General features: G+C 40.8%; 1 pseudogene; it reads left to right on the top strand.

The window, feature by feature from the left end:
- Positions 1–1,664: 1,664 nt before the first annotated feature.
- Positions 1,665–19,804, top strand: LOC113251751 (succinate dehydrogenase cytochrome b560 subunit, mitochondrial-like; annotated as a pseudogene).
- The last annotated feature ends 5,884 nt before the right edge of the window (positions 19,805–25,688 follow it).

Here is a 25,688-nt window from a genome sequence, read left to right on the forward strand (position 1 = left end):
CTCCTGAGAGGTACTCTGATGGGGAGAGACCTGCCTCAGCCAGACTGCCACTCCCCTGGGCTCATCCCACTCTGAAAGGGACTGAGCTTTTTTTCCCAGGGCAGCCAGTTCCACCACTCCTAGCTGTGAGAACTTAGCCAAGGCACTTGCCCTTCCTGACGTAGGGACCCTCCATTGCCATTTGTGTCCTCTGCCCTCTTGATCTGTCTTCTTTCTGGCATCTGTTTGACTTCTGTAGTCATCTTTATTTTTTCCTTCTTTCTCTTTGCCTCGGGTTCGTTTGATCTTTTTCTAGTTAGTTTAAGGTGGACGTTTAGATCATTGGCTTGAGACATTTTTCTTTTCTAATACAAGTGTTTAGTAGGATATATTTCCCTGCAAGCACTCTTTTGGCCACATGTCACAAATTTGATACGCTGTGTTTTCATTTTCATTCATTTCAAAATAGGTTTCCGGTTTCTCCTGTGATTTCTTCTCTGACCCTTGGAATATTTAGGAGCCTTGTGTTTCATATCTAAATATTTGGTGGTTTTCCAGCTATCTTTCTGCTTTGATACTTAATTCAATTCCACTATGAATTGGAATTAAATCCTTTTCGATTGACCAACTATCAGTTTCTTTTGTAGCCCAGGTCGTGGTCTGTACTGGTGAACGTTCTATATGTACTTAAGGAGGATGTGTGTTCTGCTATTTAGGATGGAGTGTTTTATTTATTTATTTTTTATAATAATATATATATATTTTAATTTTTTTATTATATTATTTTACTCACCATACAGTACATCCCTGGTTTTTGATGTAAAGTTCCATAATTCATTAGTTGCGTATAACACCCAGTGCACCATGCAATATGTGCCCTTCTTACTACCCATCACCAGCCTAGCCCATTCCCCCACCCTCCTCCCGTCTGAAGCCCTCAGTTTGTTTCCCAGAGTCCATAGTCTCTCATGGTTCATCCCCCCTTCTGATTACCCCCCTTTCTTTATCCCTTTCTCCTCCTACCGATCTTCCTAGTTCTTATGTTCCATAAATAAGTGAAACCATATGATAATTGTCTTTCTCTGCTTGACTTATTTCACTTAGCATTATCTCCTCCAGTCCTGTCCATGTTGCAGCAAATGTTGAGAACTCGTTCTTTCTGATAGCTGAGTAATATTCCATTGTATATATGGACCACAACTTCTTAATCCAGTCATCTGTTGAAGGGCATCTCGGCTCCTTCCATGATTTAGCTATTGTGGACAATGCTGCTATGAACATTGGGGTGCATGTGGCCCTTCTCTTCACTATGTCTGTATCTTTGGGGTAAATGCCCAGTAGGATCATAGGGTAGCTCAATTTTTAACTTTTTAAGGGACCTCCATGCTGTTTTCCACAGTGGCTGTACCAACTTGCATTCCCACCAACAATGTAGGAGGGATCCCCTTTCTCCACATCCTCTCCAACAATTGTTGTTTCTTGCCTTGTCTATTTTTGCCATTCTAACTGGCGTAAGGTGGTATCTTAGTGTGGTTTTGATTTGAATTTCCCTGATGGCTAATGATTTTGAACATTTTTTCATGTGTCTGTTAGCCATTTGTATGTCTTCATTGGAAAAGTGTCTGTTCATATCTTCTGCCCATTTTATGATTTGATTATTTGTTTCTTGTGTATTGAGTTTGAGAAGTTCTTTGCAGATCTTGGATACCAGTCTTTCATCTGTAGTGTCATTTGCAAATATCTTCTCCCATTCCGTGGGCTGCCTCTTAGTTTTTTTGACTGTTTCCTTGGCTGTGCAGAAGCTTCTTATCTTGATGAAGTCCCACAAGTTCATTTTATCTTTTGTTTCTCTTGCCTTTGGAGATGTGTCATGAAAAAAGTTGCTGTGGCCAATGTTGTAGAGGTTGCTGCCTATGTTCTCCTCTAGGATTTTGATGTATTCCTGTCTCACATTGAGGTCTTTCATCCATTTGGAGTTTATCTTTGTGTATGGTGTGAGAGAGTGGTCAAGTTTCATTCTTTTGCATGTAGCTGTCCAATTTTCCCAGCACCATTTATTGAAGAGACTGTCCTTTTTCCACTGGATGTTTTTTCCTGCTTTATCAAAGATTACCAAAGAGCCAAGGGTCCGTTTCTGGGTTCTCTATTCTGTTCCATTGGTCTACGTGTCTGTTTTTGTGCCAGTACCATGCTGTCTTTGTGATCACAGCTTTGTAGTATAGCTCGAAATCCGGCAATGTGATGCCCCCAGCTTTGTTTCTCCTTTTCAACAATTCCTTGGCGATTCGGGGCCTTTTCTGGTTCCACACAAATTTAAGGGCTGTTTGTTCCAGTTCTTTGAAAAATGTCCTTGGTATTTTGATTGGGATAGCATTGAAAGTGTAGATTGCTGTAGGTAGCATGGACATTTTAACTATGTTTCTTCTTCCGATCCATGAGCATGGAATATTTTTCCATCTTTTTGTGTCTTCTTCAATGTCTTTCAGGAGTGATTTGTAGTTTCTAGAATATAGGTCCTTTACGTCTCTGGTTAAGTTAATTCCGAGATAATATATGATTTTTGGTGCTATTGTAAATGGAATGGATTCCCTAATTTCTCTTTCTTCAGTCTCATTGTTCATGTATAGAAATGCAACTGATTTCTGAGCATTGATTTTGTATCCCGCCACATTACTGAATTGCTCTATAACTTCTAGTAGTTTGGGGGTGGAGTGTTTTGGGATTTCCATATAGATTATTGTGTCATCTGCGAAGAGAGACAGTCTGAATTCTTCTTTGCCGATTTGGATACCTTGTATCCCTTTTTGTTGTCTGATTGCTGTTGCAAGGACTTCTAGTACTATGTTGAATAGTAATGGTGAGATGGGCATCCTTGTCGTGTTCCTGATCTTAAGGAAAAGGCTCTAGCTTTTCTCCATTGAGAATGATATTCACTGTAGGCTTTTCATAGATGGTTTTTTTTGTTTGTTTGTTTTTAAAGATTTTATTTATATATTTGACAGAGAGAGACAGCCAGCGAGAGAGGGAACACAAGCAGGGGGAGTGGGAGAGGAAGAAGCAGGCTCTTAGTGGAGGAGCCTGATGTGGGGCTCGATCCCAGAACGCCGGGATCACGCCCTGAGCCAAAGGCAGACGCTTAACCACTGCGCTACCCAGGCGCCCCATCATAGATGGTTTTTATGAGATTGAGGAATGTACCCTCTATCTCTACACTCTGAAGGGTTTTAATCAGGAAAGGATGCTGTATTTTGTCAAATGCTTTTTCTGCATCTATTGAGAGGATCATATGGTTCTTGACTCTTTTCTTGTTGATATGATCTGTCACACTGATAGATTTGCGAATGTTGAACCACCCTTGCATCCCAAGGGATGAATCCCACGTGGTCATGATGGATAATCCTTTTAATGTACTGTTGGATTCTATTAGCTAGGATCTTGTTGAGAATTTTGGCCTCCCTATTCATCAGGGATATCGGTCTGTAATTCTCCTTTTTGATGGGGTCATTGCCTGGTTTGGGGATCAAGGTCATACTGGCCTCATAGAATGAGTTTGGTAGTTTTCCTTCTGTTTCTATTTTTTGAAACAGCTTCAGGAGAATAGGTATTATTTCTTCTTTGAATGTTTGGTAGAATTCCGCAGGGAATCCATCAGGCTCTGGAGTTTTGTTTTTCGGAACGTTTTAAATCACTGCTTTAGGGGCGCCTGGGTGGCACTGCGGTTAAGTGCCTGTCTTTGGCTCAGGGCGTGATCCCGGCGTTCCGGGATCGAGCCCCACATCAGGCTCCTTTGCTGTGAGCCTGCTTCTTCCTCTCCCACTCCCCCTGCTTGTGTTCCCTCTCTCGCTGGCTGTCTCTATCTCTGTCAAATAAATAAATAAAATCTTAAAAAAAAATAAAATTAATCACTGCTTCAATCTCTTCATAATTAATCGGTGTGTTTAAAAAATCAATTTCTTCCTGTTTCAGTCTTGGTAGTTTATAGGTTTCCAGGAAGGCATCCATTTCTTCCAGGTTGTTTAATTTATTGGTATAAAGCTGTTGATAAAAGTTTCTAATGATCCCTCCTATTTCATTGCTGTTGGTTGTGACCCCTCCCATTTCATTCATAATTTTATTAATTTGGGTCCTTTCTCTATTCTTTTGGATATTCTTGCCAGTGGCTTATCTATTTTATTTATCTTTCAAAGAACCAGGTTCTAGTTCTGTTGATCTGCTCTACTGTGCTCCTGGTTTCTAATTCATTGATCTCTGCTCTAATCTTGATCAACTGCTTTCTTGTGCGTGGATTAGGCCTGTTCTTCTGTTGCTGTTCCAGCTTCTTGAGATGAGAATATAAAAACTGCATTTTAGATTTTTCTATGTTTTTGAGTGAGGCTTGGATTGCTATGTATTTTCCCTTTAGGACTGCCTTTGCAGTGTCCCATAGGTTTTGGACTGTTGTGTTTTCATTCTTGTTGGTCTCCATAAATTGTTTAAATTGATTTTTGATTTCCTAGTTTATCAGATCATTCTTGAGCAGGATGGTTCTTAGTTTCCAAATGTTTGAGTTTCTTCCAAATTTTTCCTTGTGATTGAGTTCCAGTTTCAAAGCACTGTGGTCTGAGAATATGCAGGGAATAATTTCAGTCTTTTGGTATTGGTTGAGACCTGTTTTGTGACCCAGAATATGATCTATTTTGGAGAATGTTCCATGTGCATTCGAATAGAATGAGTATTCTGTTGTTCTGGGGTGTAGTGTTCTATGTATATCTCTGAGGTCCATCTGGTCTGGTATGGCATTCAAAGCTCTTGTTTCTTTGTTTCTGCTTAGGTGTTCTATCTATTGCTGATAGTGGAGTGTTGAGGTCTTTGTTGATGTATGGCATTCAAAGCTCTTGTTTCTTTGTTTCTGCTTAGGTGATCTATCTATTGCTGATAGTGGAGTGTTGAGGTCTCCTACTATTAGTGTATTTTTATCTATATGTTTCTTTATTCTGGTTAAGAGTTGGCTTGTGTATCTTGCTGCTCCCCTGTTGGGGGCATAGATATTTATAATTGTCATATCCACTTGTTGGATACATCCTTTAAGAATAATATAGTGTCCTTCTCTATATCTAACTACAGTCTTTAGTTTAAAATCCAATCTGTCTGATATGAGAATTGCAACCCCAGCTTGCTTTTGAGGTCCATTGGCATGAAAAATGGTTTTCCATCCCTTTACTTTCAGTCTGGATGTATCTTTACGTTCAAAATGAGTCTCTTGTAGACAGCAAATGGATGGGTCATGTCTTTTTATCCAGCAACCCTGTGGCGTTTATGCGCGCCTTTAGGCCATTCACATTGAGAGTGATTATTGAGAGAGATGATTTTAATGATGTCTTGTTGCCTGTGAAGTCTTTGTTTCTACAGATTGTAACTTTCTGTTCTGTATCACTCTTGGGGCCTTTTTACTTTTATAGAACCCCCCCTTAATATCTCCTCTAGGGCTGGTTTTGTGGTTATGCATTTGGTCAGTGTCTGCCGATCCTGGAAGGTCCTTATCTGTCCATCAATTCTGAATGACAGCCTTGCTGGATAAAGGATCCTTGGCTGCATGTTTTTCTCTGAAAGAGCTTTAAAAATGCCCCCCCTAACCCTTTCTCTCATTCCAGGTTTGTGCAGATAGGTCTGACGTAATCCTGATACTTTTGTCTTGGTACGTGAGAAATTTCTTTGCCCTGGCCGCTTTCAATACTGAATCCTTGGATCTAATATTTGCAAATTGCACTATGATGTGATGTGGCGTAGGTTTGTCGTGGTTGAGCTTGGGAAGGGTCCTCTCTGCCTCTTGGGCACGAATGCTTGTTTCCTTTGCTAGATTAGGGAAGTTTTCAGCTACAGTTTGTTCAAATGTCTCTTCTAGACCTCTCTTTTCTCCACCCCCTCGGGGATGCTGATGATTCTAACATTGGATCGTTTCATTGAGTCAGTAATCTCCCGTAACCTACATTCTTGAGATTGGATTTTTTTGAGGCAAGTTTCTGTTTTAGTTTTCTCTTCTACCTTCCCATCCTCTAATTCACTAATTCGTTCCTCTGCGTCATTTACTCTGGCCGTCAGAGCATCTAGTTTTGACTGCATTTGATTCATAGCATTTTTAATTTCTGCCAGAGTCACTCTCATTTCCACCCTTAGAGATTCTATATTTTTGTTAATATTTTCGTTAATATTTTTTTCAAGTCTACACATCATCTTGATCATTGTTACTCTGAATTCCATTTCTGATAATTTGGTTATATCCATATCCGTTAGTTCTGTGGCAGAGGCCACAGACTCATTGTCTTTTCTTTGCTGGGGGTGGATTTCTCCTCCTCGTCATTCTGATGAGGAGAGGTTGTGGGATTTTCCAGAGCCCAAATTATTGACCAGGACCCAGGCAGTGTGCACTTGTTTTATAGGGAACTTAGGGATGTGGGCTTCTTGATTTTTCAGCCTGCCTTCTGGGGGAGGGGCCTGCCGCACTGATATTCAGGCAACCCTGTTTGGGTAGAGTCTCCTTGTCCCCTGCGAGGGGGGATTGTGAGCCGGTATTTCCAGGCTTTTGTTCTCTGGTGGCTTTCCCTGGTGGTTTGCTGTGCCTCTTCTGAGAGTCAGAGCAGCAGTGGCCGTATCCTAGCCTCTGTCTCAGAATAGAGAGATCACATTTCGCTCTCCACTGAGCTCTTCTGGCCTCTTTAACTCTGTTTCTGTTGGTGCTGCTAAACCCTACAGTGTCCTGGGATGTGCACCCCACATCATCGTCCAAGCCCTCACTTCCAGGGCCGGCGCGTCTCTGTCCTTTGTGTTTCTAACACCGCCAGCCGCCCCTGCGTGCCTGGAGCTCCGTTTCAGTGTGGTTTGCGCGCGCACTCCAGAGCTCTGGTTTTCAGACCGGTCGCGCTCGTTCCCCGGCTCACGGTCTCAGTCTGCTCTCTCGCGGGTGCTGGTCTGCGAGTCCGCCCGCTCCCCAGTGTAGGTGGCTACCACTTCCTGGTGCCTGAACCCGGCGGCTTCCTCCCCCTTCTGTTTATCTTCCGATATCTGTGCGCAGATTTACGGCTACCCGCTTGGTACCTTAATACTCAGGGCTGGAGATGTTCATTTGTAGAGATCCAGATGCATCTTCCTGTGTCTCAGGCTGGTTCTGTGGGTTCAGGATGATCTGGTAGATATACAGCTTGACTCGGGACCAGCTGAAAACGGGACCCCTACTCCCAGGATGGAGTGTTTTATAAACTAAATTAGGTCATTGGTTGGTAGGTTCAAGGTAATTAGGCTCAAGTCTTCTGTCTTCCTACTGATATTCTGTCTGCTTAGTCAATCATTTGCTGAGAGTGGACACTTGAAATCTGTAGCTGTAATCATGAATTTGTCTTGTTCTTTCAGTTCTGTCAGTTTTGTTTTATATCTTTTAAAGCTCTGATTTTAGGTATATATACATTTAAGGTTCTTTTATTTTGTAATAAGGTAACTCCTTTGTGATTATGAAATGAACATCTTTATCTCTGGTAGTATTTCCTGTTCTGAAATCACCTTTGATATTAAAATAGCCATCCCAGCTTTCTTTGATCAATGTTTGAATATTACATCCTTTTAATTTTTCTGTGTCTTTATATTTAGAGTTAGTTTTCTGTAGAAAGCCTTTGTTTGATTGAGTCTTGATTTTTCATTCAGCCTGATAATCTCTGCTCTTTGGTTTTGAACATTTTTATTTCATTTAATTTTTGATGTCATTGAGTAAATGTCTGTCATCTTGCTACTGGTTTTCTCGGAGTCATTTTTGTTGTTTTCCTGTTTAGCCTGCATCCTAAGGGCACCTCAGGTGGCTCAGTCGGTTGAGTGTCTGCCCTCAGCTCGGATCATGATCTCAGGGTCCTGGGATCAAGCCCCGTGCAGGGCTCCCTGGTCAGCGGGGAGCCTGCTTCTCCCTTTTCCTCTGCCCCTCCCCCTGCTTGTGGACTCTCTCTCGCTTACTGAAGTGAATGAAATCTTTAAAAAAAATAGTCTTCATCCTTTTGGATCAATTGTTTATTTTTTATGGTTCCATTTGATCTCAGTTATTTATTAGCTCTATTTTTTCTGTTGGTTTTTAGTTGTTTATAATTTACATTATCAACTTAATGTAGTCCGTATTCAAGTAATATTGTACTATATCAAGCATGGTGTAAAAACTTTACAGTAGCATACTTCTGCTTCCTGCCTCCCATCTTTTATATTGTTGTCATATATTTTATTTCTACCTATGTTTAAACCCAACACTAGTCTTTAAAGAAGATTTAAAAACTAGTCTCTGCTATTCTAAACAATTTTATGTAAGTAATTCCCCACACATGACCCTTTCTGGTGGTCTTCATTCCGTCCTACAGACCCTTGCTTCCATCTGGGATCATTTTCCTTCGGCATGAACCGTTTGTTTTACTCAGAATCAGTGTGGGTGCTGTGATGAATTTACTCCATTTTGGAATGTCTGAAAATCTTTTTATGTAGCCACTTTTGTTGAGGCATATTTTCAATATATAATTTTATGTAGTTTTAAAACCAATCGTGAATTGATTATAAACACCAAAATGATATATGAGTGTAAGGAATGGTTGCTGTCTCTAATTATAGTCAGGTTTTTCTCTCCATCTCTTTCTGAGTTCAGTATAGAGAATTATTTTCTATGTGTAGTAGAAGTTTCACCCCCAGTGCAGGGACCATGTGATATTTATTTTTATGACCCCAAAGCCTCGTGCAGGACTTGGCACTGGTAAAAGTGTGCTCAATGAGTTTGTTGTTGTTTTTTTTAAGTAGATAGATGAGGCTTCCTCCATTAAGCCTGCCATATCCATTCTATCTAGGAAAGCCATAACTGGTTGTTTAACAATACTGCTAATTTAAATGGTTTTGTTTGGAGAGGGTAAAGGAATATCAAGAATTCATGAATACTGATGGGAACTTCTTTGACTCTCTCTGGTCAGGGTGGAGCAGGACAAACGTGAACTGGGTTATGAGGTACATCATTTTGTTCTTTCTGGTGGCATTGAGGTGAGTGGTCAAATACTTGGAAAGCACTTGCAGAAGCAGGTACTGTGTGCAGGGACCTACACTAAGCATCATGGGGGACTTTCAATCCTGAAAGAGTAGAGAGTAATAAAATTTGGTCCCTGTTTGGTAAGTGGTAAAGGTGTAACTGAAGCAAAGCAGACTATACATATTCTTATATCTTGGATGAAATAATTGTAATTTTTTAAAGAGGAGCACATACAAAATACCATGCTCTAAGGTGAAGCTGTGATTGATGATTGAACATAGTGCCATCATACTGTACTTCAAAGAAGTGATGACAGAGGGGCGTCTGGGTGGCACAGTCAGTTAACCATCGGACTCTTGGTTTCAGCTCAGGTTGTGATCTCAGGATCCTGAGATCAAGCCCCATGTCAGGCTCTGTGCTCAGCTCAGAGTCTGCCTGGGATTCTCTTTCCCTCTCCCCCTGCCCCTCCTACCCCCCAAATAAGTAAATAAATCTTAAAAAAAAAAAGTGATGGAATACATAGGCCATGAAGGATGCAGAAGGGAATTTCAGATGGGATGAAGACATGCCCAACTCTGGACAAGTGGATTGTCAAGGATACTGGGTAGAGGGTGCCCAGGGCTTTAAATGGTTTAGTAAAATTAGGCTTTAGGGGCTAAGTCAGTTAAGCGTCTGCCTTCGGCTCAGGTCATAATGCCAAGGTCCTGGGATTGAGCCCCGCATTGGGCTCCCTTCTCAGCGGGGAGCCTGTTTCTCCCTTTTCTCCCCACTCACACTCTCTGTCTCTCCCTCTCAAATAAATAAATAAAATCTTAAAATAAAATTGGGCTTTGGACTGATATGGAATTGGAGTTTGGTATTTATGGACTGCTCTGAATATTGAGTTAGAAAATTTTAATTTGGGGGCACCTGGGTGGCTCAGTCATTAAGCGTCTGCCTTCGGCTCAGGGCGTGATCCTGGGTCCTAGGATCGAGCCCCACATCGGGCTCCTCTGCTGGGAGCCTGCTTCTTCCTCTCCTGCTCCCCCTGCTTGTGTTCCCTCTCTCACTGGCTGTCTCTCTGTCAAATAAATAAATAAAATCTTTTTTTTTTTTAAAAAAGAAAATTTTAATTTGATTAGATAGAAATTTGAGCAAGAACAAGGATGTGATTGCAGGTGATATTTGAGGGAAATTATACAGGAGTTCCCTGAAGTGTTTGGAATACAGTGAGGTGTATTCCCTGCTGGAGAGCTCTAATTTCTAGCATCTGGGAATCTGGATAATCATTACAGCCACGGAAATGCAGAGAAGTTTGACGATAGAGGAGTCAGAATTACATGAAGACTGTCTCCCTTTCTGTGTTCTCATGGATCTAGGAATATAATCGGTTGGGCAGGTCCAAAGAAGCCAAAGGAGACAAAAAACATTAAAAAGAAGAAATAGATCAGATTTAGTTAGGAAGGTGGGCACCTGGGTGGCCTTTGGATGGGTTAAGAGGATTTGCTGGTGAGTCCTAATTGAAGAGAGCAGCTTAGAAGGAAGGAGACGATGGTGGGAGAAATTTCAGTAACGGGAGATGTTCTGAGAAGTTAAACAGAAGGGGGAAAAGATCCAGGTGACAGATTTAAATGGTGGTTGGGTCAAGTGGAAAAATTGCATGGGAAGGGAATAAAGACATAAAGACTAAGTGTGGGTGTAATGTTTCCACTGAAAGGGAAGAGGGAAGATTCTAGAACATTTGGAAAAGTGGCACTCCCAGAGGATAGAAGGACATTTCTTTCTCTGAAATTACAATTGCTTTAACCAACTACTGTCTATAACACTGGGTGGAATGGAGAAATTGGTTAGTGGGCAGGACCTAGAACCTAAATGGGTAGAGTCCAAAAGATCAGAGGGAGTGACATTCAAATAATTTTCTGTGGAATTTGATCTGAACCATCAGTTTCATGTGGTCTGGACGAGGTGCAGTGATTTGGGTTAAGCATGTGGTTTAGGGAGCTGTAGGAAGAAGCAAAATTCATCCAGTATCTGCCCTTTTTTCTACCCCTAATGAATGATTCTTAACCTTTTGGCAGCCATAGTTCGTTCTGGGAAGAATTCACTTGTATTCACCACTTGCTTTTTTGTAGACATTTTGATGGGTGTCACGGATGCTATAAATCCTCTTCATTACTCCCAGGGTAAGGAGGGCTCCAAGTCCTCTGGTATCTGAGTTACTAGTAGCTATCTTCCCAATACTATACTTAAATATAACTTCATTGTTCTAAGAAACATTATTGTATTTTGAGTCTAGCATAATTTTGAGAGGTCGGGTGTAAGAACCACGGAATCTCCCGATGCACTTGAACAGGTGGATATATCTGGGGGAACTTGTACTATTGTTTCTCTATATTAGGGCATATGTTGGGCAATTATTTTGTCAAATAATTGCATCAAGGGCATCTGGGTGGCTCAGTCGGTTAAGCATCTGCCATCAGTCATGATCCCAGAGTCCTGGGATCAAGCCCCGCATTGGGCTCCCTGCTCAGCAGGGAGCCTGCTTCTCCCTCTCCCTCTGCCTGCCACTCCCCCTGCTTGTGTGCACGCTCTCTCTTTCTCTCTCTCAAATAAATAAAACCTTAAAAAAATTCTTAAAAAAAATCCAAACAATTGCATCTAGTCACACCTAGGGAGTGCTAAATGCTAAAAACCTTACCTATGACAACATGATAATGATTATATCTGACTTGTCTGGTGCTGAGGTAGAAATAATGAACCCCATCCTGGGATATAGACTCTTTCTTATGTTAAAATATCCTAAGAGCACAGATTTGATTAAAAAAAGAAAAGAAAAGAAAAAGAAGGGTGAATTTTGGAATAGATTAGAATAAAATTAATAGAAGTTGGAAAGCCATGGATAGTCCTTGTCTTGACTCTTTTTCTTAAAAAGTTTTCATGATCATTTAAATTGATGTGCCCATGACTGTCTTCTGTTCAAATTGCCTGGCAGGACTGGAGAGAGGAAGTAACACAAGAGGAGAATGTTAGGGAGAACTGAAGGGCGGTACGGACAGGAGATGTGATCATTCTCTGAACGATGTGCAGAATCCCAGCTTCATGGCAGTGGTTTGGGGCAGGCACAGCTGGCTTGAGTTGTCTTGGGTGTATTATTTTTTCTAAAGGGGTGGGCACTTTGTTGATCAGTGTGCATTTTTTCAAAATTCATTCTTCATAGTGAAAATGTCCAGAGTAGTGTTCCAATGTCGGAGGTGGGAAAATGGATACTCTACTTTCTATTACTGAAGAATGAAGTAAGTTCTGGAATTTTGTGTGAAATGGTCTTAGATGATTTTGCATTCTGAGAAGCATTCTACAAAGTTAGCTTCGAGAGAAGGAAATTGCTGTAACAAAAGACGTAGCTAAAGGAAACTTACTATCCAAGAAAGCTATATCCGGAAAAGTAGTGAGTAGAGAGTGAGAATATCTAGTCAATATTTTTATTTAAAAAAAAAAAGTCTAAGCCAGCTCTGTGCCCAACATGGGACTTGAACTCACAACCCCAAAATCAGGAGTCCCATGCTCTACCAACCAGGCATCCCCATCTATCTGAGTCAATTTTTTTTTTTGAGTGGGCTCCACTCCCAGTGCAAAGCCCAATGTGGGGCTTGAACTCATGACCCCGAGACCAAGACCTGAGCTGAGATCAACAGTCAGACACAACCCACCGAGCCACCCAGTGACCCTATCTGAGTCAATATTTTAATAATATACAACTAAATTCTTTACAAAAGTTCATCTTTGAGGGAATGCTGGTCAAGTAGGATAGGTTGATACACACATCTGTATCTGCTCCTTCCAAAACTACACTGACTCTAAGGGACTTGAAAACAAGTACCAGTTTTCAAAGGATGGACTTAGAAGGATTAGCCAATAAAAGATTTCAATCTAGCGGCACCTGGCTGGCTCAGTCAGTGGAACATGCGACTCAATCTCAGGGTCATGAGTTCAAGCTCCATGTGGGGCACAGGGCTTACTTAGAAAAAAAGTTTTTAAATAAAAATACTGACTCAGATCTTGATCTTGATCTTGGGTTTATGAGTTCCAGACCCATGTTGGGTGTAGCGATTACTTAAAAATAATAAAAAAATCTTTAAAACAAATATTTCGATCTATTTGTGAAAGGCAAAAAGCAGGTGAAGGAATGGTAACTAATTTAGCAGAGTGAAGGAATTTACAACCCAGATGTCTGCAGAGCAGATTTACCCACGAGAAAGAAGTCAAATTACTTACACAGAATCCTTCAGAGATTCAGGATTTGGAAGTACCAGTTCTCAAAGAAGACAAGGCATAGATGAAGCTAGAAGAGTACAGCATGTTGAAATTCTGCAATCATAGCTGTTGTCACCTGTTTTTGCACTGCCCTTTGCAGTCACATGATGTTTGTTCCTATAGGATGTAGGACATTTACTCTCTAGAGCAGGGATTCTCTACCTCAGTGCTGTTGGTATCTTGGACAAGTATTTGTAGTGGGGAGCTGTTTCGTGCATTGCAGAAGTTCTAGCATCATTTCTAGCCTCTACCCTCTAGATGCCAGTAGCACCCCCCAAGTTAATGACAGCAAATAATGTCTTAAGACACTGCCAAATGGTCCTTTGGGATGGGGGTGGACAAAAATCACCCCAGATTAAAACCTATTGTTCTAGAAAACTAAAAATCAGACACCCTGGAGCTGGGACAGTTGGCATAATAAGGGCAGAATGAGGTACAGGGATGATAATCTGGGCACTGGGCAATGGTCCACATATTGATTTCTGGGATCTTTAGCTCTTTTTTCCATTCCGCTCCCAGTAACCGAGCAGCCACGTAACAGAAGGCTATAGGATCTTTTCCTAAAGGAACCAAATATCCCCAGAGAAGAAACTTCCATATACTGATATAGGTATATCGTAGAAAGGATTTACAAAGCTCATACCACAATGAAAGAAAAATTATCTCGGACGCCTGGGTGGCTCAGTTGGTTAAGCAACTGCCTTCGGCTCAGGTCATGATCCTGGAGTCCCAAGATCGAGTCCCACATCCGGCTCCCTACTCAGACCCTCCCCCCTCTCGGGTTCTCTCTCTCTCAGATCTCTCAAAGTCTTAAAAAAGAAAGAAAAAGTATCTCAAGTCACAACAATCATAAGACTTTTGATTGCTTATATTAAATCTTAAAAGTTCCCAGAGAGACATCCAGTCATCTATAAAGAGTTTGGAGTCAGAATGCTTTCAGAATGTATAATCCTCCCTGGATACCAACAGGCAGTGCAGCCACACCTTCATAAAATTCAGGGAGAATAATGATCAAACTAAATTAGATACTTTCGATCGTAAACATTAGCACGTTATACTTCCTGATGTGCACCTTGATTTTTTTAGTTGCTAGGATAACGTGGAGACTGTTTCACATCAGTTCACATACACCCGCCTCAGTCAGAGGCCGCATAGTGTGGCGGTTAAGAGCTCCGATCCTGGAGCCGGTCTGTCAGTTCAAATGCCAACTCGGGGGCTTACTAACCATGTGATATTGGGCATATCAGTTAGTCTCTGGAATTCCATGTTTTCGTCTGTTAAGGGTAATGAATTGTTACAGGATTTACTTCTTTGGGAGTTTATGTGTCTAGAGTGAATCAGTGTGTCAACCTAAAGTCCACTGATGGTCAGTGTTAGCCGTATCTCCAAAATACCCAGTTAGATTCGTATTTGATTAAATAATACTGTAGCCTAGTGGTGCTATAGCCTAGCCAAGTTGGTACATAACACTAACCATCACAGTTCACAGTCCACCTCTATCAACTTGGCACCCATACACATCTCCTTAAATCCTACTTAATCTCCAAATAAATAACAAACTCGTACTTCTATTTAACATAATACAACTATCCTGTGTACTAAAAAAAACCCTGAACCCTTTAGCCAGAAGAAAATGTCAAGTCCTTGGGTGATGTTAACTCTTCTCATTGATATCCTGTAACAAAAATCACACACACACACACACACACACACACACTTCATAACAAAATGCAGTTGTTTATGATAACTCCAGCCCTTGTTTCTGCAGCTGGTCATTTGATTGTGGCTAATACCTTCCTCCCTCCCTCCTTGCTTCCTTCCTTCCATCCTTCATTCCCTCCTTCCTTTGTTGGGGTAAGAGCACTTAATATGAGATCTTTCCCCTCAAATTTTTAAGTGTACAATTCAGTATTCTTAACTATAGGCACAATGCTGTACAACAGATCTCTAGAACTTTCCATCTTACATGACTGAAACTCTTCACCCACTGAAGAGCAACTCCCTTATTTCCTCTTCCCCCAAGCCTCTGGCAAAGACCATTCTACTCTCTGTTTCTGTTGGTGTGCTCTCCCAGGGCTGCACACTCTCCTAGCACGTGTGCACAATGCAGTAAAGGTCGGTGACAAGCGTTAGGCCAGGGGTGTGCAGATGTACATTGTGGTGTAGGCTGGTGACAAGTCGGGGCCTGATCTGGGTCCATAAGCAGCTGCAAAGCATGGCAGCATGTGCCCCAATGGCTTCATGCTCTGCCATGAAGGAGGCAGAAGCATGGGGAGAAGCGAGGGAGAAGGAGGGGGAGAGTTCTAAAGATTGCAAAGGGACAAACTTTTCTGAACTCCCCGTTGTATTTACCCACTGTGAAACTGTTGATTAACTATTTAAACAAATTGTTTGTCATGGTGAGATTGCAAGATACATCATATTTACTCTACAGATGTTTGTAGAATGTCATTTAGTTGAAATAGTTTCCAATGTAGAGTTCATAAGTCATACAGTTTGACCCTTGAACAATGCAGAGCCAAGCGGGGGCTGACCCCCGTGTAGCCGAAAATCCACATGTAACTTGACTATGAGGTTAAGACACAGCTCTCACCTTACATCGGAAACCGGGGATGTGCTGTATGGTGACTAACATAATATAATAAAAAATCATTAAAAAAAAAAAAAAGACACAGCTCTCAGAATGCTGACATCTCACTTCATCCTATATTATCTTACATATTTTTCTGAAAACATCTAGAATTTTAGCCCCCTTTTAAAAATGAAAAATAATTTCTTTAAGCTTTACTACCACATTATCAATCATTATTTAGACTCAAAAAGTTTTACTTCTGTCCAAGCCAGAACTCAGGATGGCTGCATTCTTGTTGGCCACTTCTGGCCACCATTGTCTCCGTGCCCACCTTAGTCCTCAGCTTGGTGTCAGAAATGCTGTCCCTTTGGGAAGCGCAGCTGAAGAGATGAAGAGGTTCAGGAATACAAACACCATTTAAACCATCCTCTGTCCCCATATCACTGTCTACTGTGTGTCTCTTCCGATAGTGATGTCTGTTTGCCACCATGCTGTTGGTGTGGCCTTGGGTACAGGGGTCTCTCTCTTTGGCTTGTCAGCCCTGTTAGTCCCTGAGAACTTGGAGTCTCATTTGGAACGTGTGAAGCTCCTGTGTCTGGGGCCATCACTGATCCACACAGCTAAGTTTGCACTTGTCTTCCCTCTCGTGTATCATATCTGGAATGGAATCCAACACTTGATGCAGGACCTAGGGAAAGACCTGAAGATTCCCCAGCTGCACCAGTCTGGAGTGGCTGTCTGGGTTCTTATTGTGTTGTCCTCTGTAGGGCTGGCAGCCATGTGAGGAGCTGAAGTTCCTAGCATTGTCTTCCTATAAATGATTCACTGACCTATTTTTCGTGTTTGATACTCTCCTCTCCACCCAGGGTAGAGTTTCCTGATTTGTATAGACCCTTTTGTGTTTGCACATCCCCTTGGAGCTCAGTGGTAGTAAAGTATGTTATAGAACTATAGCAATAGAAAAAGGTCCAGTTTCCCCTTTGTTTCTAAAGACGGAATGACTCAAAACTTCCCTTTTCCCGCCCCCAGCTTGCAGCCTACTGTGGGCCTAGGAGCCTTCATTCTCTCTCCAAATTGGGGCTTCATTTGCGCTGACAGTCAGCTTTTGGCTCCTTCTTTCAGAGACAGTGGAAACAATGCCAGCTCTGTGGTCTCTGCCGTGGGGACTGGGAGTGGGGCTTTGGGTTCCACGACCTGGAATTGCTAGCTTAAAGGACAGTTCTGTTCACTGATCAGAGCCTAGGGTCTTCAGCACCCATACAGTATGACTGAAAGAAGAGGGATTGAGGTGGAGGGGAATTAGCCTGCCCTAGCTGGCAGGTGCTTTGGGAAGAAGATATATAGCTTTTGTTGCAAAAGGAATATCCAGAAAATTATCATCGAACCTATTAATAGTTATTTCTTTTCCCTGCATTTCTGGAAAAACAAGCCTCTTTTCCTTTTTTTTTAAATTTATTATTTTTTTTCATTTATATTCAATTAACATAGAGTATATTATTAGTTTCAGAAGTAGAGTTTAGTGATTTATCAGTCTTAAACCCAACGCTCATTACATCACATGCTTTCCTTAATGTCCATCACCCAGTTACCCCATCCCCCCGCCCCCTCCCCTCCAGCAACCCTCAGTTTGTTTCCTGTGATTAAGAGTCTCTTAGGGTTTGTCTCCCTCTCTGATTTTGTCTTGTTTTATTATTTTTTTCTTATTTATTTTTTTCTTATTTTTTCCTTCCCCTATGATGTTTTGCTTCTTAAATTCCACAAGATCATATGATAATTGTCTTTCTCTTATTTCCCTTAATGTAATACCTTCTAGCTCCATCCACGTTGTTGTAAATGGCAAGATTTCATTTTTTTGATGACTGAGTAGTATTCCATTGTGTGTGTGTGTGTGTGTGTGTGTGTGTGTGCGCGCGCGCGTACACCACATCTTTATCCATTCATCTGTCGATGGACATCTGGGCTCTTTCCATAGTTTGGCTAGTGTGGACATTGCTGCTATAAACATGGGGGTGCAGGTGCCCCTTTGGATCACTACATCTGTATCTTTGGGATAAATACCTGGTAGTGTAATTACTGGGCCATTAGGGTAGCTCTATTTTCAACTTTTTGAGGAACCTCCATACTGTTTTCCAGAGTAACTGCATCAGCTTGCATTCCCACCAACAGTGTAAGAGGGTTCCCCTTTCTCCACATCCTCGCCAGCATCTGTCATTTCCTGATTTGTTAATTTTAGACATTCTGACTGGTGTGAGGTGGTATCTCATGGTAGTTTTGATTTGTATTTCCCTGAAGCCAAGTGATGTTGAGCATTTCTTCATGTGTGTGTTGGCCATTTGTATGTTTTCTTTGGAGAAATGTCTGTTCATGTTTTCTGTCCATTTCTTGATTGGATTATTTGTTCTCTGGGTGTTGAGTTCGATAAGTTCTTTATAGATTTTAGATACTAGCCCTTTACCTGATAAGACATTTACAAATATCTTTTCCCATTCTGTCATTTGTCTTTTGATTTTGTCAACTGTTTCCTTTGCTGTGCAAAACTTTTTATCTTGCTGAAGTTGCAATAGTTCATTTTTACCTTTGTTTTCCTTGCCTTTGGAGACCTCTAGTAAGAAGTTGCTACAGCTGAGGTCCAAGAGTTTGCTGCCTGTGTTCTCCGATAGGATTTTGGTGGATTCCTGTCGCATAATGAAGTCTTTCATCCATTTTGAGTATTTTTGTGTATGGTGTAAGGAAATGGTCCAGTTTCATTCTTCTGCATGTGGCTGTCCAAATTTCCCAACACCATTTGTTGAAGAGACTGTCTTTTTTCCTTTGGATATTCTTTCCTGCTTTGTTGAAGATAGACTGACCATAGAGTTGAGGGTCCATTTCTGAGTTCTCTATTCTGTTCCATTGATCTGTGTGTCTGTTTTTGTGCCAGTACCATACTGTCTTGATGACCACAGCATTGTAATAGAGCTTGAAGTCCATAATTGTGATGCTTCCTGCTTTGCTTTGCTTTTTTAACATTACTTTGGCTGTTCAGAGTCTTTTCTGATCCCATACAAATTTTTATAATTGTTTGTTCTAGCTCTGTGAAAAATGCTGATGTTATTTTGATAGGGATTGCACTGAATGTGTAGATTGCTTTGGGTAGTATAGACATTTTTAATAATATTTATTCTTCCAATCTAAGACTATGGCATGTTTTTCCATTTCTTTAGGTCTTCTTCAGTTGCTTTCATAAGTGTTCCATGGTTTTCAGTGTACAAATCATTTACCTCTTTGGTTAGGTTTATTCCTAGGTATCTTATGATTTTTGGTGCAGTTGTAAATGGGATCGTTTTCTTGATTTCTCTTTCTGCTGCTTCATTATTGGTGTATAGAAAGGCAAGATATTTCTGTACATTGATTTCATATCCTGCGACTTTGCTGAATTCATGTATCAGTTCTAGCAATTTTTTGATGGCATCTTTTGGGTTTTCTCCATAGAGTACCACGTCTTCTGCAAAGAGTCCAAGTTTGACTTGTTCCTTGTCAATTTGGGTGCCTCTTATTTCTTTTTATTTTTGGATTTCTGAGGCTTGGACTTCCAGTACTATGTGGAACAACAGTAGTGAGAGCAGACATCTGGGGAAAAGCTCTCAGTTTTTCCCCATTAAGGATGATGTTAGCTCTGGGTCTTTTGCACATGGCCTTTATGATGTTGAGGTATGTTCTTTCTATCCCTCCATTCCTGAGGGTTTTTATCAAGAAAGAGCGCTGTAGGGCCACCTGGGTGGCTCAGTTGTTAAGCATCTGCCTTCGGCTCAGGTCATGATCCCAGGGTCCTGGGATCGAGCCCCGTGTCGGGCTCCCTGCTCAGTGGGGAGCCTGCTTCTCCTTCTGCCTCTGCCTGCTGCTTCCCCTACTTGTGCTCTCTCTCTCTCTCTCTCTCTGTGTCAAATAAATAAATAAAATCTTTAAAAAAAAAAGGAAAGAATGCTGTATTTTGTCCAATGCTTTTTCTGCATCTATTGAGAAGATCATATGGTTCGTATACTTTCTTTATTAATGTGTTATATCACATTGATTGATTTATAGTTACTGAACCACCCTGCAGGCCAGGAATAAATTGCACTTGATCATGGTGAAAATCCTTTAAATGTACTGTTGGATTCCATTAGCTAGTATCTTGTTGAGAATTTTTTATCCGTGTTTATCAGGGATATTGGTCTCTAATTCTCCTTTTTTAGTGAGGTCTTTGGTTTGGATTCAAGGTAATGGTGGCCTCATAAAATGAGATTAGAAGTTTTCCTTCCATTTCTACTTTTTGGAGCAGCTTCAGAAGAGTAGGTATTAATTCTTCTTTAAATGGTTGGTAGAGTGGTGCCTGGGTGGCTCAGTCAGTTAAGCTTCTGCCTTTGGCTCAGGTCATGACTCCAGAGTCCTGCGATCAAGCTCCGCATGGGGCTCCCTGCTCAGTGGGGAGCCCACTTCCCCCTCTCCCACTCCCTCTGCTTGTGCCATCAAATAAATAAACAAAATCTTAAAAAAAAATGTTTGGTAGAATTCCCCTGCAAAGCCATCTGGCTCTGTACTCTTGTCTGTTGGAGAGGTTTTTTAGTTTTTAAAGATTGATTTATTTATTTTAGAGAGCATGCTAGCAAGAAGAGGGTCAGAGGGAGAGAGAGAAACCTGAAGTAGACTCCCTCCTGAGCGTGGAACCTGACTCAGATCTTGATCCCAGGACCCCAAGATCGTTATCTGAGCTGAATCCAAGAGTCAGCCGCTCAATCAACTGAGCCACCAGGTGCCCCTGCTAGGAGATTTTTGGTTACTCATTCAGTTTCTTGGCTGGTTCTGGGTCTGTGCAAATTTTCTATTTCTTTCTGTTTCAGTTTTTTTTTTTTTTAAGATTTTATTTATTTATTCGACAGAGATAGAGACAGCCAGCGAGAGAGGGAACACAAGTAGGGGGAGTGGGAGAGGAAGAAGCAGGCTCATAGCAAAGGAGCCTGATGTGGGGCTCGATCCCATAACGCTAGAATCACGCCCTGAGCCGAAGGCAGACGCTTAACCGCTGTGCCACCCAGGCGCCCCTCTGTTTCAGTTTTGATAGGATACATGTTTCTATCCAGGAATTTGTCCATTTCTTCCAGCTTGCCCAATTTGTTGGCATATAACTGCTCATAATATTCTCTTATAATTGTTTGTATTTCTTTGGTGTTGGTTGTGTTCTTTCCTCTTTCATTCATGATTTTATTTATTTGGGTCCTTTCTCTTTTCTTTTTGATAAGTTTGCTAGGGATTTATCAATTTGTTAATTCTTTCAAAGAACTAGCTCCTAGTTTCATTGATCTGTACTGTTTTTTTATTGACTTTATAGTTTATTTCTGCTCTAATATTAATTACTTCCCTTTTCGTGCTGGTTTGAGACTTTATTCATTGTTCTTTTTCCAGTTCCTTTAGGTATAATGTTAGGTTGTGCATTTGAGACTTTTCTTGTTTCTTGAGGAAGGCCTGTATTGCCATATACTTCCCTCTTATGACGACCTTTCTGCTTCTCAAAGGTTTCAGACTCGTGTTTTCATTTTCATTTGCTTCCATATAGTTAATTTTTTATTAGATAAAAACAACTCCCCCAAAAGCATGGTTTTATTTTTTTCATAATACTTTTTTTATTATATTATGTTAGTCACCATACAGCATATCTCTAGTTTTTGATGTAAAGTTCCATGATTCATTACTTGGCGTATAACACCCAGTGTACCATGCAATATGTGCCCTCCTTAATAACCATCACCAGCCTATCCCATTCCCCACCTCCCTCCCCTCTGAAGCCCTCAGTTTGTTTCCCAGAGTCCATAGTCTCTCATGCTTCATTCCCCCTTCTGTTTACCCCCATTACTTTTTCCCCTTCTTCTTCTACCGATCTTCCTACTTCAAATATTCTATAAATGAGTGAAAACATATGATAATTGTCTTTCTCTGCTTGACTTATTTCACTTAGCATTACCTCCTCCAGTCCTGTCCATGTTGCAGCAAATGTTGAGAACTCGTTCTTTCTGATAGCTGAGTAATATTCCATTGTATATATGGACCACAACTTCTTAATCCAGTCATCTGTTGAAGGGCATCTCGGCTCCGTCCATGATTTAGCTATTGTGGACAATGCTGCTATGAACATTGGGGTGCATATCGTCCTTCTCTTCACTATGTCTGTATCTTTGGGGTAAATACCCAGTAGTGCAATTGCTGGATCATAGGGTAGCTCAATTTTTAACTTTTTAAGAGACCTCTATGCTGTTTTCCACAGTGGCTGTAGCAACTTAGATTCCCACCAACAGTGTAAGAGGGATCCCCTTTCTCCACATCCTCTCCAACATTTGTTGTTTCCTGCCTTGTCAATTTTTGCCATTCTAACTGGCATAAGGTGGTTAATCTTAGAGTGGTTTTGATTTGAATTTCCCTGATGGCTAATGATTTTGAACATTTTTTCATGTGTCTGTTAGCCATTTGTATGTCTTCATCGGAAAAGTGTCTGTTCATATCTTTTGCCCATTTTTTGATTTGATTATTTGTTTCTTGTGTATTGAGTTTGAGAAGTTCTTTGTAGATCTTGGATACCAGTCTTTCATCTGTAGTGTCATTTGCAAATATCTTCTCCCATTCTGTGGGCTGCCTCTTAGTTTTTCTGACTATTTCCTTGGCCATGCAGAAGCTTTTTATCTTGATGAAGTCCCACAAGTTCATTTTTTCTTTTGTTTCTCTTGCCTTTGGAGATGTGTCATGAAAAAGTTGCTGTGGCCGATGTCAAAGAGGTTGCAGCCTATGTTGCAAAATCCTCTAGGATTTTGATGGATTCCTGTCTCACATCGAGGTCTTTCATCCATTTGGAGTTTATCTTTGTGTATGGTGTGAGAGAGTGGTCAAGTGTCATTCTTTTGCATGTAGCTGTCCAATTTTCCCAGCACCATTTATTGAAGAGACTGTCCTTTTTCCACTGGATGTTTTTTTCCTGCTTTGTCAAAGATTAGTTGCCCAAAGAGCCGAGGGTCCATTTCTGGGTTCTCTATTCTGTTCCATTGGTCTATGTGTCTGTTTTTGTGCCAGTACCATGCTGTCTTTGTGATCACAGCTTTGTAGTACAGCTCGAAATCCGGCATTGTGATGCCCCCAGCTTTGTTTTTCCTTTTCAACAGTTCCTTGGCGATTCGGGGCCTTTTCTGGTTCCACACAAATTTAAGGGCTGTTTGTTCCAGTTCCTTGAAAAATGTCATTGGTATTTTGATAGGGATGGCATTGAAAGTGTAGATTGCTCTGGGTAGCATAGACATATTAACTATGTTTCCTCTTCCGATCAATGAGCATGGAATATTTTTCCATTTTTGTGTCTTCCTCAATGTCTTTCAAGAGTGATTTGTAGTTTCTAGAATATAGATCCTTTACATCTCTGGTTAAGTTAATTTCGAGATAACGTATGGTTTTTGGTGCTATTGAAAATGGAATGGATTCCCTATTTTCTTTCTTCAGTCTCATTGTTTGTGTATAGAAATGCAACTGATTTCTGAGCATTGATTTTGTATCCTGCCACATTACTGAATTGCTCTGTAACTTCTAGTAGTTTGGGGGTGGAGTCTTGGGTTTTCCATATAGAGTATCATGTCATCTGTGAAGAGAGACAGTATGATTTCTTCTTTGCCGATTTGGATACCTTTTATCCCTTTTTGTTGTCTGATTGCTGTTGCAAGGACTTCTAGTACTATGTTGAATAATAATGGTGAGAGTGGGCATCCTTGTTGTGTTCCTGATCTTAAGGAAAAGGCTTTCAGCTTTTTCCCATTGAGAATGATATTTGTTGTAGCCTTTCATAGATGGTTTTTATGAGATTGAGGAATGTACACTCTATCCCTAAACTCTGAAGGGTTTTAATCAGGAAAGGATGCTGTATTTTGTCAAATGCTTTTTCGGCATCTATTGAGAGGATCATATGGTTCTTGACTCTTGTTGATATGATCTATCACACTGATAGATTTGCAAATGTTGAACCACCCTTGCATCCCAAGGGATGAATCCCACGTGGTCATGATGGATAATCCTTTTAATGTACTGTTGGATTCTATTAGCAGGATCTTGTTGAGAATTTTGGCCTCCCTATTCATCAGGGATATTGGTCTGTAATTCTCCATTTTGATGGGGTCTTTGCCTGGTTTGGGGATCAAGGTCATACTGGCCTCATAGAATGAGTTTGGTAGTTTTCCTTCTGTTTCTATTTTTTGAAACAGCTTCAAGAGAATAGGTATTATTTCTTCTTTGAATGTTTGGTAGAATTCCCTGGGGAATCTGTCAGGCCCTGGACTCTTGTTTTTTGGGAGGTTTTTGATCACTGCTTCAATCTCTTCATAATTAATTGGTCTGTTTAAAAAATCAATTTCTTCCTGTTTCAGTCTTGGTAGTTTATAGGTTTCCAGGAAGGCATCCATTTCTTCCAGGTTGTTTAATTTATTGGCATAAAGCTGTTGATAAAAGTTTCTAATAATCCTTCCTATTTCATTGCTGTTGGCTGTGACCTCTCCCCTTTCATTCTTAATTTTATTAATTTGGGTCCTTTCTCTATTCTTTTGAATAAGTCTTGCCAGTGGCTTATCCATCTTATTTATTTTTTCAAAGAACCAGCTTCTAGTTCTGTTGATCTGCTCTACTGTGTTCCTGGTTTCTAATTCATTGATCTCTGCTCTAATCTTGATCAACTGCTTTCTTGTGCGTGGGTTAGGCCTGTTCTTCTGTTGCTGTTCCAGCTTCTTGAGGTGAGAACATAAAAACTGCATTTTAGATTTTTCTATTCTTTTGAGTGAGGCTTGGATGGCCATGTATTTTTCCCTTAGGACAGCCTTTGCAGTGTCCCATAGGTTTTGGACTGTTGTGTTTTCATTCTCGTTGGTCTCCATAAATTGTTTAAATTGATTTTTAATTTCCTAGTTTACCCAGTCATTCTTGAGCAGAATGGTTCTTAGTTTCCAAATGTTTGAGTTTCTTCCAAATTTTTCCTTGTGATTGAGTTCCAGTTTCAAAGCATTGTAGTCTGAGAACATGCAGGGAATAATTTCAGTCTTTTGGTGTCGGTTGAGACCTCTTTTGTGACCCAGGATATTGTGTCTTTTGGAGAATGTTCCATGTGCATTCGAAAAGAATGAGTATTCTGTTGTTCTGAGGTGTAGTGTTCTGTATATATCTATGAGATCCATCTGGTTTAGTATGTCATTCAAAGCTCTTATTTTTTTGTTGATTTTCTGCTTAGGTGATCTGTCTATTGCTGATAGTGGAGTGTTGTGGTCCCCTACTATTAACATATTTTTGTCTACATGTCTCTTTATTCTGGGTAAGAGTGGCTTGTGTAGCTTGCTGCTCCCCTGTTGGGGGCATAGATATTTATAACTGTCATATCCACTTATTGGATACATCCTTTAAGAATAATATAGTGTCCTTCTGTATCTCTAACTACAGTCTTTAGTTTAAAATCTATAGTGTCTAATATGAGAATTGCTACCCCAGCTTGCTTTTGAGGTCCATTGGCATGAAAAAATGGTTTTCCATCCCTTCACTTTCAGTCTGGATGTATCTTTAGGTTCAAGATGAGTGTCTTGTAGACAGCAAATGGATGGGTCATGTCTTTTTATCTAATCTGCAACCCTGTGGCATTTATGGGAGCATTTAGGCCATTCACATTGAGAGTGATTATTGAGAGAGATGATTTTAATGACGTCTTGTTGCCTGTGAAGTCTTTGTTTCTGTAGATTGTAACTTTCTGTTCTGTATCACTCTTGGGGCCTTTTTACTTTTATAGAACCCCCCTTAATATCTCCTCTAGGGCTGGTT

This window comes from Ursus arctos, unplaced genomic scaffold, assembly GCF_023065955.2.
Source record: "Ursus arctos isolate Adak ecotype North America unplaced genomic scaffold, UrsArc2.0 scaffold_7, whole genome shotgun sequence".
Taxonomy (NCBI): Eukaryota; Metazoa; Chordata; class Mammalia; order Carnivora; family Ursidae; genus Ursus; species Ursus arctos.